This window comes from Schistocerca serialis, chromosome 2 (assembly GCF_023864345.2).
Source record: "Schistocerca serialis cubense isolate TAMUIC-IGC-003099 chromosome 2, iqSchSeri2.2, whole genome shotgun sequence".
In the NCBI taxonomy this organism is placed as follows: Eukaryota; Metazoa; Arthropoda; class Insecta; order Orthoptera; family Acrididae; genus Schistocerca; species Schistocerca serialis.
Genome location: NC_064639.1, coordinates 1,068,519,871 through 1,068,537,370, shown reverse-complemented (window position 1 = coordinate 1,068,537,370; position 17,500 = coordinate 1,068,519,871). Strand labels below are relative to the sequence as shown.

The 17,500-nt window shown below is 47.7% G+C and overlaps 4 non-coding genes across 4 annotated transcripts; 3 read left to right on the top strand and 1 right to left on the bottom strand.

The window, feature by feature from the left end:
• Positions 1-186: 186 nt before the first annotated feature.
• Positions 187-258, top strand: Trnap-ugg (transfer RNA proline (anticodon UGG)). Its single transcript has one exon. It is a non-coding gene; the product is annotated as a tRNA-Pro (tRNA).
• Positions 259-9,974: 9,716 nt separating this feature from the next.
• Positions 9,975-10,046, bottom strand: Trnaq-uug (transfer RNA glutamine (anticodon UUG)). The gene has a single exon. It is a non-coding gene; the product is annotated as a tRNA-Gln (tRNA).
• Positions 10,047-10,603: 557 nt separating this feature from the next.
• Trnap-ugg (transfer RNA proline (anticodon UGG)) lies at positions 10,604-10,675 on the top strand. The gene has a single exon. It is a non-coding gene; the product is annotated as a tRNA-Pro (tRNA).
• Positions 10,676-17,406: 6,731 nt separating this feature from the next.
• On the top strand, positions 17,407-17,478 carry Trnap-ugg (transfer RNA proline (anticodon UGG)). The gene has a single exon. It is a non-coding gene; the product is annotated as a tRNA-Pro (tRNA).
• The last annotated feature ends 22 nt before the right edge of the window (positions 17,479-17,500 follow it).

Sequence of the window (17,500 nt, the reverse complement as noted above, 5' to 3'; positions counted from 1 at the left end):
TCGAAATACTGTCACACAACTCAAGCAGCTCTTTCAGCATTCACATACACTGGTGTTCAGCACAGCGCATGTTGTAGGTGTCAGATTAAGAAACCTCTTTGAGAATATGGTCCAGCTAGGATGCTGCAAGTAGCAAGTGCGGCAAGATCTCAGTAGGTGGCGGGGTGCAGACTTGCTTAATTGTGCGGCCTGTTGGTCTAGGGGTATGATTCCTGCTTTGGGTGCAGGAGGTCCCGGGTTCAAATCCCGGACAGGCCCTTCTTTTCACTTTCGCGACAACCCAGCACTACGATAAACTTGCGAGTCTCTGAAAGTAAGCCATGCAGCAGGACAAACTGCATGTCGGGCCACCGGCCCATGAGACTCTCAGGTGCGTCTTATGGAAAGCAATCTACGTGGCAGGATTAAGCCGTCTCCGCTTACTTATATCTATACGTAAAGACTGGCACGTACAACGATTCTATTCGTTCCCCAGGAACTAGTACATCGCATGCAAGTTTGGTAAATGCATGCGCATGCAGCACCCAAAACGGTGAGATGTCTTTCCTGCGGGGAGGAACAGCTGAGGTCGTCTTCTCGCAGTTGAACCCCTTACGTCCCGTTATTAATCCTAGTAGCAAAAGCATAAGCATTTGGAGCGCTCCCCATTCACGTGTGGACTGCTATTAACATTTTGCATTTCATGATCCTAGTTAAATTTCTGCATATACAATTCCAACCACCGGCTCGTACACATTTCTAGAAACGATCGCAAAACACAGCGTCAGGTTCCACCGAGACTCGAACTTTTTTTTTTTTTTTTTTTTTGTAACCATATATATTTATTTAAATATTTTAACAACGATACATTTAAAAAAAAAAAGACATTTTTCTATTAATCTATTATCCTAGTGATGGTTAATATTATTGTCATTTTATATGTTTTCGTTTTTATATTTTCCTTTTTCGTTTTTCTCTTATTGTTTGTTCCTTAAACCCTTTTACATGGCCATTTGTCGTCTTTTTTTTTTGAGGGGGGTAGACATTGCAGGACAGGCATAACAGTTTATATTTGGCATCGTTGCATTGATTTGAGTTTATGTTTCTGTATGTGATGCACTTGTGATGACATAGGCACATTGTGTATTCTGGTTTGATCTCTTCCTCTAGTTACACTGTTTAGTGGGACAGTATGAAGGAGCGTCACCATGATAGATGGAGCAGAAGTGGAAGAAACTTTTTTTTTTTTTTACATATACTACAGAATATACCTAACTGAAGAAGGGAGAAAATTTTGTCATATTACATAAGAGAAGCAGAAAGGATAGTGTGAGTAATCAATAGAATTTTGTAGGCACAAAGTAAAGGAAATCAAATATCTAATAATAATGAGTAGTTGGCACTTTCCACTAGGGAGCACTTTGTGTCACTGATTCCACTAGGAAGGAACACTTTATAGTACTATACTTCACTATTTGATGCGAGAAGAGAAAGCTCTTTATCTTTTGTGTTGCACTTGTTCACTATCACTGCACACGTTATTCTTGTGGTGAGTGCGGTGAGGTGGCTGGTGGCGGTGCTGGGGGTCACAGGCTGGGGAGGACTCTGGCGATTGCTGTCTGCAGTGGAATCTGCAGGAAGTTTTTGAAGTTCTCGTGGTATCGCCTGTGCTGCTGGGCCGTCTTGTTCTCCTCCCAGAGGTCCATCAGGAAGGCCAGCCGGTCGGTCTGCCTCCGCGCTACGATGGCGTGTGCCGTCATGGCGAGGATCCAGAGAGTCGCCAGTCGCTTGGGTCGTGGAAATGGGTTGCAGTCTGGGGCGGTGATTGCTTCCACTGTGATGCTTCCCGGCGCCGTTCTGTTGATGTGGGCCACCATCTGCTGGCACGCTTCCCAGATGTTGATGGCATTCCCGCACGTGAATCGGTGCTCGAGGGTGTCGCTCATGCCACATACGTCACACTTGTCACTTGCGACGAGTTTTATCTCCGCCAGTCTTTGGTTGGTTGGTACCGTTCTGTTAATTATTTTGTACCACGTCTCCTTCGCATGTTTAGGTAACACGTTTTCTGAGACGTTCCCCCATATTTGTTTCCAATTGTATTGCGGGAGTTTTTGTTCAATTTTGTTTTTTTCCGGCTTCCCCCTGAGGGCCCAGTATATTCTCTTGGCTGTTCTGTGGCTGGGATTCGCCACGGTGTCCAGAACGTAACTTTTGTTGGCGTAGTGCAGCCTGACGTGTCGCATTTTGCAGGGAATGTGTCTCGTGTCGACCGGCGCTTCTTGTGATGCGGGCTTGTATCTTCCAATTATCTTGGCTGTGATGCTGTCAGGGTTTTTGTCCTGGATGGCGAGCGTTCGTTTCAGTAGAAGGGCTGCACATTTAGTCTTTATATCAACTAGACCTAGTCCCCCTTCTTTTGTTGGCAGCGAGCACGTTGCTTGCGCCACTTTGAATATATTTCGACGCCACAACAGGTAGTACACTGCGCTCGTTAGTGCTCGCGCAATTTCTGTCGGGATGCTTAAGATTTGCGCCAGGTACCAAGCTTTCGACAGGATCGTCGTGTTTATCAGTTCTGTTTTCTGGTGGATTGTTAGCTTCCGGTTCGCGTGCTGTCTGGAGAGACCTCTTATGGTGTGTAGCACGTCCCTCCAGTTGTATGCGGCCATTCTAAGTGGACAAGACTGTATATATATTCCAAGAACTTTATGGCTTTCTGCTATTTTATACCATTGGCTGTCTGGTTTGAGTCGTTGATTCCCTATCGGCAGTAGCACTGTTTTTTTGGGGTTGGTTTGGGCGCCTGACGCTTTTTGGAATGTATTCATGATGGTTTCTACTCTCCCAATATCTTCCTGGTCTTCAATAAAGATGCCTAGGTCGTCAGCGTAGGCTACACATGCTACTGCTTTGCCTCCTACGGAGAAGCCTCTGATGTCGTTTGTGAGTTTCCGCAGGAGTGGGTCCAGTGCTATAGCGAATAGAGCCATTGACAATGGACAGCCTTGCCTCACGGATCTGTCCAGTTTTATCAGTTTTGTTTCCCAACTATTGATTATTACTGTCGATCTTGCAGTACTTAGTATCTTACGGATGATTGCGATGAATTTTTGCCCAAACCCGAGTCTATTTAGTGTCTCTACGAGATATTTGTGGTCGATCCTGTCGAAGGCTTTGTTGAAGTCCACCGAAATTATGGCACCTGCGCTTCTGGTGGTGGCTGCCTGTGCTATTATGTCCCTGTAGGTGCATGTGGCGTCAAATATATTTTTCCCTGGTACCGCACATGTTTGCCACGGACTGATGACTTTCCTCATCACCGATTTCAGGTTGTTTGCGATGCATTTCGCTATTATTTTATAGTCGGCGTTGAGGAGCGTAATCGGACGAAACTCTTCAATGCGGCGGGCGGCTCTCTTCTTAGGGATGAGTGTTATGGTCCCTTCGGTCAGCCCAGGTGGAATTTCCGCCCCATCGAGTATCTCGTTCACCATTTCCGTGAATTGCTCTCCTAGCACGTCCCAATATGCGAGGTAGAACTCGAGCGGGATGCCGTCGGCGCCGGGTGCTCTTCCTCTTGCGCTGGTCCTCATCGTTTCTTTGATGTCATCCACGTCGACATTTTCTGTCAGCAACGCCCTGTCTGCGTCTGTGAGCACGCTCCTCGTCTGCTGGAGGATTTCAGCAGTTGCCGCGTCGTCTGTCGCTTCTCGACGGAACATGTCTCGGAAATAGTCCTCGATGTGTTTTGTTAACTCCGTTTTCGTCGTGAGCGTCTTCCCTTGCTTGTCCTGAAGCTCTTTTACGCACTTTCCTGCGCCTCTCTCCCTTTCCCTATTTAGGTGGTGCATGGTGAGTGGCTCTTCATCCACATCGCCATATGTTTTACTTCTTGTGAGGACGCCTCTTATTTGCTGTTTCTTTATTTGAAGGAGTTTTGCCTTGATTCTCCTCACTCGCGGCAGGTATTGCTGGTCGTCTGCTGGTGCGTCGAGTGCGTCTTTCAGGCACTGCTGGTAGAATTCGGCCGTGGTTCGCCTCCAGAATGACTTTTCCGCGCTGTATCTTATCAACAGGCTGCGCATTGTCGGCTTCGCTCGTGCCAGCCACCACTCGGTCGTGCTGCTGTAGCGTGCGCGCTGTGCCAGGCATTCTTGCCACATTTCCACTATTTGCTTGCGCAGTTCCGCGTCCTGCAGGTGTTCCGTATTTAGCTTCCACGTGCTTCTTTTGCTGACGTTCTTTCCTTTTTGGAGATGCAGGCTGCATTCGTAGCTGCAGTGGTCCGAAAATATGACAGGATCTACTTCGACGTGCGCAACATTTTTAGTTGCTGCTCTGCTGATATATATACGGTCCAGTCTGCTTTTACCATTTTTGTGGTGGTATGTAAATTCAGTGTGTGTTGGATGGAGAAGGCGCCACGAATCTTCTATTTTCAGTCGTCGGATCAGTTGTTGCAGTTCTGGGCACATGTTTGCTACAGGTATTTGGTCTTCAGCTGCGGCGACACAGTTAAAATCTCCTCCAATGATGATATTGTCATTGTTCTGCATCAGCAGTTCGGCTACTTCTTCATTATAGAAGGTGCTTCTTGCTCGCTTGTTGTCTGTGCCAGAAGGTGCGTATATGTTGATAAAGAGCGTCTTTTCTATGCTTAGCGCTATCCCTCGGCCGCTTGACAACATTTTAGTCCCGCCAAAGTCGATCCCGTTCCGTACCATTATTGCCGTACCGCATTGGGATTCTGGGTCTATATTTGTGATTGCCGTATATCCTGGTATCTGGTTTATTTTAGTCGTAACCACTTCTTGCAAGAGTGCAACGTCTGTTTTTCTATGCTGTAGGAAGTCTGCGAGGGCTCGAATTTTTAAAGATGTGCTCATTCTATTTATGTTAACTGTGACAACTTTATAGATTGTATTTGCCTGCCTGCTCATTTAGTTTATCAGTCGGTGCTGTAGTCTGTGTCCATGCGGACATCTCTCTGGCTGTTTTCTCTTCGGTCCTGTGACGAGTTGGAGCTGCGTCTTTTCTTGTTTTTCTTTGCGGGTTTGTTTACCGTTTTCGTCGTTTGTGTCTGTTCGTCGTCTGTATTGTGTTGTTTTTTCGGTTTGTCACTGCTTCCCCTGGTGGAGGACTTTGCGGTGACATCGTCGTTTTGGTTGAGCTTTAAAACTTTTCTCATGTGGTTACTCTTCTCCTTTATCCACTGCTCGCGCGTCTGCTCCACGGTCGGGACGGCGCTCCCGCCCGCGGGCGTCGTCGCGTCGATTTGCATATTTTCGGTGGCCTGTTCCTCTCGTAGTTCCTCCTGCACCTGTTGTTGTGGCGCGCGCTCGGTCATCGGCTGACCTTGCTGCTCCGCCTCGTCCGAGCTGGCGTCGCTAATCTGCCTTTTATCTGCGTTTCCTGCCGGCTGGCCCGTAGCGGGGACAGGGACCGGTTCACCCTCGCCCGAGGGGGAGGGCTGCGCGGCCGCCGTTGTCTCCGCCCCGGCTGGGCTGCCGCTGCCCGCGTTCTCCTGCTGTGGCGCGTCCGCGTCCCTAATCGGGGGAAATTCGGCAGCGAGATTCTGTGCCCTCCCAGCGTATGTATCTTCTCGGGGCAGCTGTAGTGGTCTTTTTCGCGGGCATTCATTTCTCATATGTCCTGTAGCGTGACAGATGGAGCAGGTCTGCGGCTGTCCGGTATACGAAACGAAACCCCTGTGCCCGCAAACGTTAATGAAAGACGGGATATGTTTTCTGAGGTCCATTTTTACCGTTCGGACGCCCGAGTCCACCTGTATTCGGTAAGCGCTCCCCCATTTTTCTCTTGTTAGTCCAAAAACATTCCCATAAAGCCTACAGCTCTTAATGATTTCTTCGTCCGGTACTTCAAACGGTAAATTGTAGATTTTGACGTTACGGATCCCGTAGCCAGAAGGCTGCATCTGAACGTTGCTTAGTGACCCATCTCGGTGTTTAAATTTCCAAGTTCCCCCATTTGTATTCACCAGTCTGTCAATTTCTGCGGGATTTCCTATTTTTATAAACAGAGCGTACAGAATAAAGTCCAGCTGAATTCCAAGAATGTCCTCTATCGGCACTTTTACGTCATCAACTATCCAATTGTGGATGTCGAAAGCAGTCGGCTTCTCCAAATTCCTATCAAACGTGCACTGGATCGTGTCTTCACGATTGAGCGTCGCCATGATTTTCCGATTTTTAAACGTTAAAGGTACAAAGCTTTATACTCGCCAAGGCGAAGTAGCTGCAGCTCGGCGTCCACCTCAGGCGGCGGGGTCGGTCTCGTGGCCGGCCGGCGACGGCGGGGCGGCCGGGAAATCCTCTGCTACCTGGGACGCACAATAGCGAGCGGCACACGTGTTCACAGGCGGGCAGCCAGCCAAGAACTCGGATCGCTGGATTCAAAGTCCAGAGTGCTAACCATTACACCATGGAACCGGATGCCTGTAGCGCTCTTAAATTCAGTGGTATCATGTAATTAAGCCCATAAGATGCGATGTCATTACACGTATGGTCCTCAGGAAGTGTTTGCGTGGCTAATGAAGCAACCAAGTAGGCAGGAAGTGGAAGGAGCACCTTCGAATGTAGCGAGAATTCTTGCCAGTATTCGTACATGAAGTGATGTCGAAGGATCAGGTAATCAAAATCGCGAAACAGCCACTTTCGTATGGCGGATGCTTTGTGCTGGAAGCAGCCTAGCTATGAAAACAGCTATGGACACAGAGTACTGTCGAAAACTGCGTGCTGACACAGAACGCTACGTAGTGGGCGGATTGTTCGTGACACGATAACATTTGCACTACACACGGTCGAAATACTGTCACACAACTCAAGCAGCTCTTTCAGCATTCACATACACTGGTGTTCAACACAGCGCATGTTGTAGGTGTCAGATTAAGAAACCTCTTTGAGAATATGGTCCAGCTAGGATGCTGCAAGTAGCAAGTGCGGCAAGATCTCAGTAGGTGGCGCGGTGCAGACTTGCTTACTTGCGCGGCCTGTTGGTCTAGGGGTAATAGGGCGCTATTGGACATATTTACTAGTGATGATGTTTTGGATATCGTCAAAACTTCTCCGGTAAACAAGACGCCTGGGCCGGATGGTTTACCAGTCGCATTTTACTACAGGTTTTGGAATGTTCTGGGCGATGTGCTCACCGCCATCATCAATGAAGTCATCAACGGTATCTCCATACCCTCGGAGTTTAAAGAGGGTGTCTTTGTGATGGTACCCAAGGGGCGAGGAATGAAGGATGTACGTCGTCTGCGTCCTATATGTTTATTAAATGGAGACTATAAAATTGTTGCCCGTGCACTGAAATTGCGACTGACTCCAGTCCTACAACGTGTCATTGCGCAGGACCAAACGGCCCTTCCGCATAGAAGTATCATCAAAACGGTCAGTGAATATCGTGATGTGATTTCCATTTTTTCGGCAGCTCAACTTCAAGGTGCTCTATGCTTTATTGATTTTGCAAATGCTTTTGACCGGATTGATCATCGTTATCTTTTTAAAACAATGTCGGCCCTGGGTTTTGGGGGACGGTGCTTGAAGTCTTTGCAAAGTATGATTACTGGGATGACGGCAAAAGTACTTGTCAACGGTCAATGCACGAGAGCCATAAATATTTGTCGTGGATTCCCGCAAGGAAGCCCACTCTCCATGCTGCTCTATGTCATAGCTCTGGAACCTCTTGTCCGACATTTAAACGTTCTCTTGGAAGGGATCACGATTATGTCGGTAAAGAAAGTAACCAATGTGTATGCAGATGATTTAGGGGTCATAGTTCGGAGTGACGACGATGTTCAAACTCTTAAGACCGCCTTACACGTTTATTGTGGTGCTACTGGTGCTGCTGTGAATAACACGAAAAGCTCTATGCTCAGCCTCAATGGTTATGCGAACGCAGACTTAGATTGGATCACTTCCACGAACCAACATAAGTCTCTCGGTGTCACATTTTCTAGCTGCCCGCTCAAGATGGCTTCCGTTAACTGGAAGAACATGCTTACCAACATCAGAGGCTCATTAATAGAGCATCGAAATAGGGACCTCAATTTAATGCAAAGGGTAAAACTGATTAACTGTGTGATCCTGTCAAAAGCGATTTACCTGGGGCAATGTCTACCTATTCCCTTGGGCATCGCCAAAAATATTACGAGGGCAGTTTGTCAGCTGTTATGGAGAGGCTGTATTTTTAAAGTGGCAGCTCGTACAGTGACCTTACCTCCGGTCGCCGGTGGCCTCGGACTCACAGATATTCGTCAAAAGACAGTGACTTTATTTATCAAGCGTACTCGAGAACATCTCCGTAAGTACCCCGACAGTATTACGACGCAACTGTTTCATCTGACTGAACCTCAGAGTTTAGATGCTCCTGTCAATGTGGCTCCGATTCATTTTAAGCTGCACCATGTCAGACTTTACTTCACTGAGATCAGTTACAAAGAGAGTATACATCTGACACCCAGCCGTAGCGCCACGTCATCTGCTACTTCTATTCCATGGCGCTGTTCAGTCAGGAATCGAATCGAGAAAAAATATCCATCCAAAGATTGGAATACTGTTTGGAAGAATATTCATAATAAAGTCTTAAGCATGTCAGTACGGTCGACATGGTATCAAGTGGTTACCGATATCATCGCCAACAATGAGAGGCTCCATGCTATAGGACTTCATGATACTCCCATGTGTCGCCGTTGTGGATATGTGGATACGACAGTTCACAGGTTTACTTGTCAAGGATACAATACCATATGGAACCACATTAAGCAGCAGGTCGCATTCCTCAGGCGCAATGATGGTAGATTCATCACCACCACCGAACTCTCGGCCCCGGACGTGATGTATTTTCCGCGTCAGAAAAATAATACCATACTGTGGCTATACGGCAATTTTGTTCACTTTGTCATCCACAAAACGACCACGGACACCATTGAGGACTACAACTGCTACATCACGGAGGAATATTACAAGCTACGCACCCAACGGAACCACACCAAGCATTTTGGAAATATGCTACACATACTCTTTCAAAAGGAAGGTATTGGATGATGTGTTGAATGATATACTGTGACTATAATCTGAGATCAGTGTCATGTATTGTGTGTGTCCTTAAGAAGTCTACGTTTTTCAGTTTTCCACTTAATTTTTCTTTCTTTATCCCCATTTTTCAACATATCAAGTTCCCTCATTATGAAAAACCATCCAACATCACAGAATAAGTTCATTTGGATGCAGAAATTTCCTTTTCTCACCACGTTTGGTATGGATTCACTTACGTGAGAAGGAGCATTTAATTTGATTTTAGAAATGAAGCTCGCCGAAGAAGGCGCATGAAGGAGAGCGAATGGAAGGGCTAGAAGGGGAGATGGGAGGCCCTAAAGATAACAAAAAAAAAAAAAAAAAAAAAAAAAGGGGTATGATTCCTGCTTTGGGTGCAGGAGGTCCCGGGTTCAAATCCCGGACAGGCCCTACTTTTCACTTTCGCGACAACCCAGCACTACGATAAACTTGCGAGTCTCTGAAAGTAAGCCATGCAGCAGGACAAACTGCATGTCGGGCCACCGGCCCATGAGACTCTCAGGTGCGTCTTATGGAAAGCAATCTACGTGGCAGGATTAAGCCGTCTCCGCTTACTTATATCTATACGTAAAGACTGGCACGTACAACGATTCTATTCGTTCCCCAGGAACTAGTACATCGCATGCAAGTTTGGTAAATGCATGCGCATGCAGCACCCAAAACGGTGAGATGTCTTTCCTGCGGGGAGGAACAGCTGAGGTCGTCTTCTCGCAGTTGAACCCCTTACGTCCCGTTATTAATCCTAGTAGCAAAAGCATAAGCATTTGGAGCGCTCCCCATTCACGTGTGGACTGCTATTAACATTTTGCATTTCATGATCCTAGTTAAATTTCTGCATATACAATTCCAACCACCGGCTCGTACACATTTCTAGAAACGATCGCAAAACACAGCGTCAGGTTCCACCGAGACTCGAACTCGGATCGCTGGATTCAAAGTCCAGAGTGCTAACCATTACACCATGGAACCGGATGCCTGTAGCGCTCTTAAATTCAGTGGTATCATGTAATTAAGCCCATAAGATGCGATGTCATTACACGTATGGTCCTCAGGAAGTGTTTGCGTGGCTAATGAAGCAACCAAGTAGGCTGGAAGTGGAAGGAGCACCTTCGAATGTAGCGAGAATTCTTGCCAGTATTCGTACATGAAGTGATGTCGAAGGATCAGGTAATCAAAATCGCGAAACAGCCACTTTCGTATGGCGGATGCTTTGTGCTGGAAGCAGCCTAGCTATGAAAACAGCTATGGACACAGAGTACTGTCGAAAACTGCGTGCTGACACAGAACGCTACGTAGTGGGCGGATTGTTCGTGACACGATAACATTTGCACTACACACGGTCGAAATACTGTCACACAACTCAAGCAGCTCTTTCAGCATTCACATACACTGGTGTTCAGCACAGCGCATGTTGTAGGTGTCAGATTAAGAAACCTCTTTGAGAATATGGTCCAGCTAGGATGCTGCAAGTAGCAAGTGCGGCAAGATCTCAGTAGGTGGCGGGGTGCAGACTTGCTTAATTGTGCGGCCTGTTGGTCTAGGGGTATGATTCCTGCTTTGGGTGCAGGAGGTCCCGGGTTCAAATCCCGGACAGGCCCTTCTTTTCACTTTCGCGACAACCCAGCACTACGATAAACTTGCGAGTCTCTGAAAGTAAGCCATGCAGCAGGACAAACTGCATGTCGGGCCACCGGCCCATGAGACTCTCAGGTGCGTCTTATGGAAAGCAATCTACGTGGCAGGATTAAGCCGTCTCCGCTTACTTATATCTATACGTAAAGACTGGCACGTACAACGATTCTATTCGTTCCCCAGGAACTAGTACATCGCATGCAAGTTTGGTAAATGCATGCGCATGCAGCACCCAAAACGGTGAGATGTCTTTCCTGCGGGGAGGAACAGCTGAGGTCGTCTTCTCGCAGTTGAACCCCTTACGTCCCGTTATTAATCCTAGTAGCAAAAGCATAAGCATTTGGAGCGCTCCCCATTCACGTGTGGACTGCTATTAACATTTTGCATTTCATGATCCTAGTTAAATTTCTGCATATACAATTCCAACCACCGGCTCGTACACATTTCTAGAAACGATCGCAAAACACAGCGTCAGGTTCCACCGAGACTCGAACTTTTTTTTTTTTTTTTTTTTGTAACCATATATATTTATTTAAATATTTTAACAACGATACATTTAAAAAAAAAAAAGACATTTTTCTATTAATCTATTATCCTAGTGATGGTTAATATTATTGTCATTTTATATGTTTTCGTTTTTATATTTTCCTTTTTCGTTTTTCTCTTATTGTTTGTTCCTTAAACCCTTTTACATGGCCATTTGTCGTCTTTTTTTTTTGAGGGGGGTAGACATTGCAGGACAGGCATAACAGTTTATATTTGGCATCGTTGCATTGATTTGAGTTTATGTTTCTGTATGTGATGCACTTGTGATGACATAGGCACATTGTGTATTCTGGTTTGATCTCTTCCTCTAGTTACACTGTTTAGTGGGACAGTATGAAGGAGCGTCACCATGATAGATGGAGCAGAAGTGGAAGAAACTTTTTTTTTTTTTTTACATATACTACAGAATATACCTAACTGAAGAAGGGAGAAAATTTTGTCATATTACATAAGAGAAGCAGAAAGGATAGTGTGAGTAATCAATAGAATTTTGTAGGCACAAAGTAAAGGAAATCAAATATCTAATAATAATGAGTAGTTGGCACTTTCCACTAGGGAGCACTTTGTGTCACTGATTCCACTAGGAAGGAACACTTTATAGTACTATACTTCACTATTTGATGCGAGAAGAGAAAGCTCTTTATCTTTTGTGTTGCACTTGTTCACTATCACTGCACACGTTATTCTTGTGGTGAGTGCGGTGAGGTGGCTGGTGGCGGTGCTGGGGGTCACAGGCTGGGGAGGACTCTGGCGATTGCTGTCTGCAGTGGAATCTGCAGGAAGTTTTTGAAGTTCTCGTGGTATCGCCTGTGCTGCTGGGCCGTCTTGTTCTCCTCCCAGAGGTCCATCAGGAAGGCCAGCCGGTCGGTCTGCCTCCGCGCTACGATGGCGTGTGCCGTCATGGCGAGGATCCAGAGAGTCGCCAGTCGCTTGGGTCGTGGAAATGGGTTGCAGTCTGGGGCGGTGATTGCTTCCACTGTGATGCTTCCCGGCGCCGTTCTGTTGATGTGGGCCACCATCTGCTGGCACGCTTCCCAGATGTTGATGGCATTCCCGCACGTGAATCGGTGCTCGAGGGTGTCGCTCATGCCACATACGTCACACTTGTCACTTGCGACGAGTTTTATCTCCGCCAGTCTTTGGTTGGTTGGTACCGTTCTGTTAATTATTTTGTACCACGTCTCCTTCGCATGTTTAGGTAACACGTTTTCTGAGACGTTCCCCCATATTTGTTTCCAATTGTATTGCGGGAGTTTTTGTTCAATTTTGTTTTTTTCCGGCTTCCCCCTGAGGGCCCAGTATATTCTCTTGGCTGTTCTGTGGCTGGGATTCGCCACGGTGTCCAGAACGTAACTTTTGTTGGCGTAGTGCAGCCTGACGTGTCGCATTTTGCAGGGAATGTGTCTCGTGTCGACCGGCGCTTCTTGTGATGCGGGCTTGTATCTTCCAATTATCTTGGCTGTGATGCTGTCAGGGTTTTTGTCCTGGATGGCGAGCGTTCGTTTCAGTAGAAGGGCTGCACATTTAGTCTTTATATCAACTAGACCTAGTCCCCCTTCTTTTGTTGGCAGCGAGCACGTTGCTTGCGCCACTTTGAATATATTTCGACGCCACAACAGGTAGTACACTGCGCTCGTTAGTGCTCGCGCAATTTCTGTCGGGATGCTTAAGATTTGCGCCAGGTACCAAGCTTTCGACAGGATCGTCGTGTTTATCAGTTCTGTTTTCTGGTGGATTGTTAGCTTCCGGTTCGCGTGCTGTCTGGAGAGACCTCTTATGGTGTGTAGCACGTCCCTCCAGTTGTATGCGGCCATTCTAAGTGGACAAGACTGTATATATATTCCAAGAACTTTATGGCTTTCTGCTATTTTATACCATTGGCTGTCTGGTTTGAGTCGTTGATTCCCTATCGGCAGTAGCACTGTTTTTTTGGGGTTGGTTTGGGCGCCTGACGCTTTTTGGAATGTATTCATGATGGTTTCTACTCTCCCAATATCTTCCTGGTCTTCAATAAAGATGCCTAGGTCGTCAGCGTAGGCTACACATGCTACTGCTTTGCCTCCTACGGAGAAGCCTCTGATGTCGTTTGTGAGTTTCCGCAGGAGTGGGTCCAGTGCTATAGCGAATAGAGCCATTGACAATGGACAGCCTTGCCTCACGGATCTGTCCAGTTTTATCAGTTTTGTTTCCCAACTATTGATTATTACTGTCGATCTTGCAGTACTTAGTATCTTACGGATGATTGCGATGAATTTTTGCCCAAACCCGAGTCTATTTAGTGTCTCTACGAGATATTTGTGGTCGATCCTGTCGAAGGCTTTGTTGAAGTCCACCGAAATTATGGCACCTGCGCTTCTGGTGGTGGCTGCCTGTGCTATTATGTCCCTGTAGGTGCATGTGGCGTCAAATATATTTTTCCCTGGTACCGCACATGTTTGCCACGGACTGATGACTTTCCTCATCACCGATTTCAGGTTGTTTGCGATGCATTTCGCTATTATTTTATAGTCGGCGTTGAGGAGCGTAATCGGACGAAACTCTTCAATGCGGCGGGCGGCTCTCTTCTTAGGGATGAGTGTTATGGTCCCTTCGGTCAGCCCAGGTGGAATTTCCGCCCCATCGAGTATCTCGTTCACCATTTCCGTGAATTGCTCTCCTAGCACGTCCCAATATGCGAGGTAGAACTCGAGCGGGATGCCGTCGGCGCCGGGTGCTCTTCCTCTTGCGCTGGTCCTCATCGTTTCTTTGATGTCATCCACGTCGACATTTTCTGTCAGCAACGCCCTGTCTGCGTCTGTGAGCACGCTCCTCGTCTGCTGGAGGATTTCAGCAGTTGCCGCGTCGTCTGTCGCTTCTCGACGGAACATGTCTCGGAAATAGTCCTCGATGTGTTTTGTTAACTCCGTTTTCGTCGTGAGCGTCTTCCCTTGCTTGTCCTGAAGCTCTTTTACGCACTTTCCTGCGCCTCTCTCCCTTTCCCTATTTAGGTGGTGCATGGTGAGTGGCTCTTCATCCACATCGCCATATGTTTTACTTCTTGTGAGGACGCCTCTTATTTGCTGTTTCTTTATTTGAAGGAGTTTTGCCTTGATTCTCCTCACTCGCGGCAGGTATTGCTGGTCGTCTGCTGGTGCGTCGAGTGCGTCTTTCAGGCACTGCTGGTAGAATTCGGCCGTGGTTCGCCTCCAGAATGACTTTTCCGCGCTGTATCTTATCAACAGGCTGCGCATTGTCGGCTTCGCTCGTGCCAGCCACCACTCGGTCGTGCTGCTGTAGCGTGCGCGCTGTGCCAGGCATTCTTGCCACATTTCCACTATTTGCTTGCGCAGTTCCGCGTCCTGCAGGTGTTCCGTATTTAGCTTCCACGTGCTTCTTTTGCTGACGTTCTTTCCTTTTTGGAGATGCAGGCTGCATTCGTAGCTGCAGTGGTCCGAAAATATGACAGGATCTACTTCGACGTGCGCAACATTTTTAGTTGCTGCTCTGCTGATATATATACGGTCCAGTCTGCTTTTACCATTTTTGTGGTGGTATGTAAATTCAGTGTGTGTTGGATGGAGAAGGCGCCACGAATCTTCTATTTTCAGTCGTCGGATCAGTTGTTGCAGTTCTGGGCACATGTTTGCTACAGGTATTTGGTCTTCAGCTGCGGCGACACAGTTAAAATCTCCTCCAATGATGATATTGTCATTGTTCTGCATCAGCAGTTCGGCTACTTCTTCATTATAGAAGGTGCTTCTTGCTCGCTTGTTGTCTGTGCCAGAAGGTGCGTATATGTTGATAAAGAGCGTCTTTTCTATGCTTAGCGCTATCCCTCGGCCGCTTGACAACATTTTAGTCCCGCCAAAGTCGATCCCGTTCCGTACCATTATTGCCGTACCGCATTGGGATTCTGGGTCTATATTTGTGATTGCCGTATATCCTGGTATCTGGTTTATTTTAGTCGTAACCACTTCTTGCAAGAGTGCAACGTCTGTTTTTCTATGCTGTAGGAAGTCTGCGAGGGCTCGAATTTTTAAAGATGTGCTCATTCTATTTATGTTAACTGTGACAACTTTATAGATTGTATTTGCCTGCCTGCTCATTTAGTTTATCAGTCGGTGCTGTAGTCTGTGTCCATGCGGACATCTCTCTGGCTGTTTTCTCTTCGGTCCTGTGACGAGTTGGAGCTGCGTCTTTTCTTGTTTTTCTTTGCGGGTTTGTTTACCGTTTTCGTCGTTTGTGTCTGTTCGTCGTCTGTATTGTGTTGTTTTTTCGGTTTGTCACTGCTTCCCCTGGTGGAGGACTTTGCGGTGACATCGTCGTTTTGGTTGAGCTTTAAAACTTTTCTCATGTGGTTACTCTTCTCCTTTATCCACTGCTCGCGCGTCTGCTCCACGGTCGGGACGGCGCTCCCGCCCGCGGGCGTCGTCGCGTCGATTTGCATATTTTCGGTGGCCTGTTCCTCTCGTAGTTCCTCCTGCACCTGTTGTTGTGGCGCGCGCTCGGTCATCGGCTGACCTTGCTGCTCCGCCTCGTCCGAGCTGGCGTCGCTAATCTGCCTTTTATCTGCGTTTCCTGCCGGCTGGCCCGTAGCGGGGACAGGGACCGGTTCACCCTCGCCCGAGGGGGAGGGCTGCGCGGCCGCCGTTGTCTCCGCCCCGGCTGGGCTGCCGCTGCCCGCGTTCTCCTGCTGTGGCGCGTCCGCGTCCCTAATCGGGGGAAATTCGGCAGCGAGATTCTGTGCCCTCCCAGCGTATGTATCTTCTCGGGGCAGCTGTAGTGGTCTTTTTCGCGGGCATTCATTTCTCATATGTCCTGTAGCGTGACAGATGGAGCAGGTCTGCGGCTGTCCGGTATACGAAACGAAACCCCTGTGCCCGCAAACGTTAATGAAAGACGGGATATGTTTTCTGAGGTCCATTTTTACCGTTCGGACGCCCGAGTCCACCTGTATTCGGTAAGCGCTCCCCCATTTTTCTCTTGTTAGTCCAAAAACATTCCCATAAAGCCTACAGCTCTTAATGATTTCTTCGTCCGGTACTTCAAACGGTAAATTGTAGATTTTGACGTTACGGATCCCGTAGCCAGAAGGCTGCATCTGAACGTTGCTTAGTGACCCATCTCGGTGTTTAAATTTCCAAGTTCCCCCATTTGTATTCACCAGTCTGTCAATTTCTGCGGGATTTCCTATTTTTATAAACAGAGCGTACAGAATAAAGTCCAGCTGAATTCCAAGAATGTCCTCTATCGGCACTTTTACGTCATCAACTATCCAATTGTGGATGTCGAAAGCAGTCGGCTTCTCCAAATTCCTATCAAACGTGCACTGGATCGTGTCTTCACGATTGAGCGTCGCCATGATTTTCCGATTTTTAAACGTTAAAGGTACAAAGCTTTATACTCGCCAAGGCGAAGTAGCTGCAGCTCGGCGTCCACCTCAGGCGGCGGGGTCGGTCTCGTGGCCGGCCGGCGACGGCGGGGCGGCCGGGAAATCCTCTGCTACCTGGGACGCACAATAGCGAGCGGCACACGTGTTCACAGGCGGGCAGCCAGCCAAGAACTCGGATCGCTGGATTCAAAGTCCAGAGTGCTAACCATTACACCATGGAACCGGATGCCTGTAGCGCTCTTAAATTCAGTGGTATCATGTAATTAAGCCCATAAGATGCGATGTCATTACACGTATGGTCCTCAGGAAGTGTTTGCGTGGCTAATGAAGCAACCAAGTAGGCAGGAAGTGGAAGGAGCACCTTCGAATGTAGCGAGAATTCTTGCCAGTATTCGTACATGAAGTGATGTCGAAGGATCAGGTAATCAAAATCGCGAAACAGCCACTTTCGTATGGCGGATGCTTTGTGCTGGAAGCAGCCTAGCTATGAAAACAGCTATGGACACAGAGTACTGTCGAAAACTGCGTGCTGACACAGAACGCTACGTAGTGGGCGGATTGTTCGTGACACGATAACATTTGCACTACACACGGTCGAAATACTGTCACACAACTCAAGCAGCTCTTTCAGCATTCACATACACTGGTGTTCAACACAGCGCATGTTGTAGGTGTCAGATTAAGAAACCTCTTTGAGAATATGGTCCAGCTAGGATGCTGCAAGTAGCAAGTGCGGCAAGATCTCAGTAGGTGGCGCGGTGCAGACTTGCTTACTTGCGCGGCCTGTTGGTCTAGGGGTATGATTCCTGCTTTGGGTGCAGGAGGTCCCGGGTTCAAATCCCGGACAGGCCCTACTTTTCACTTTCGCGACAAC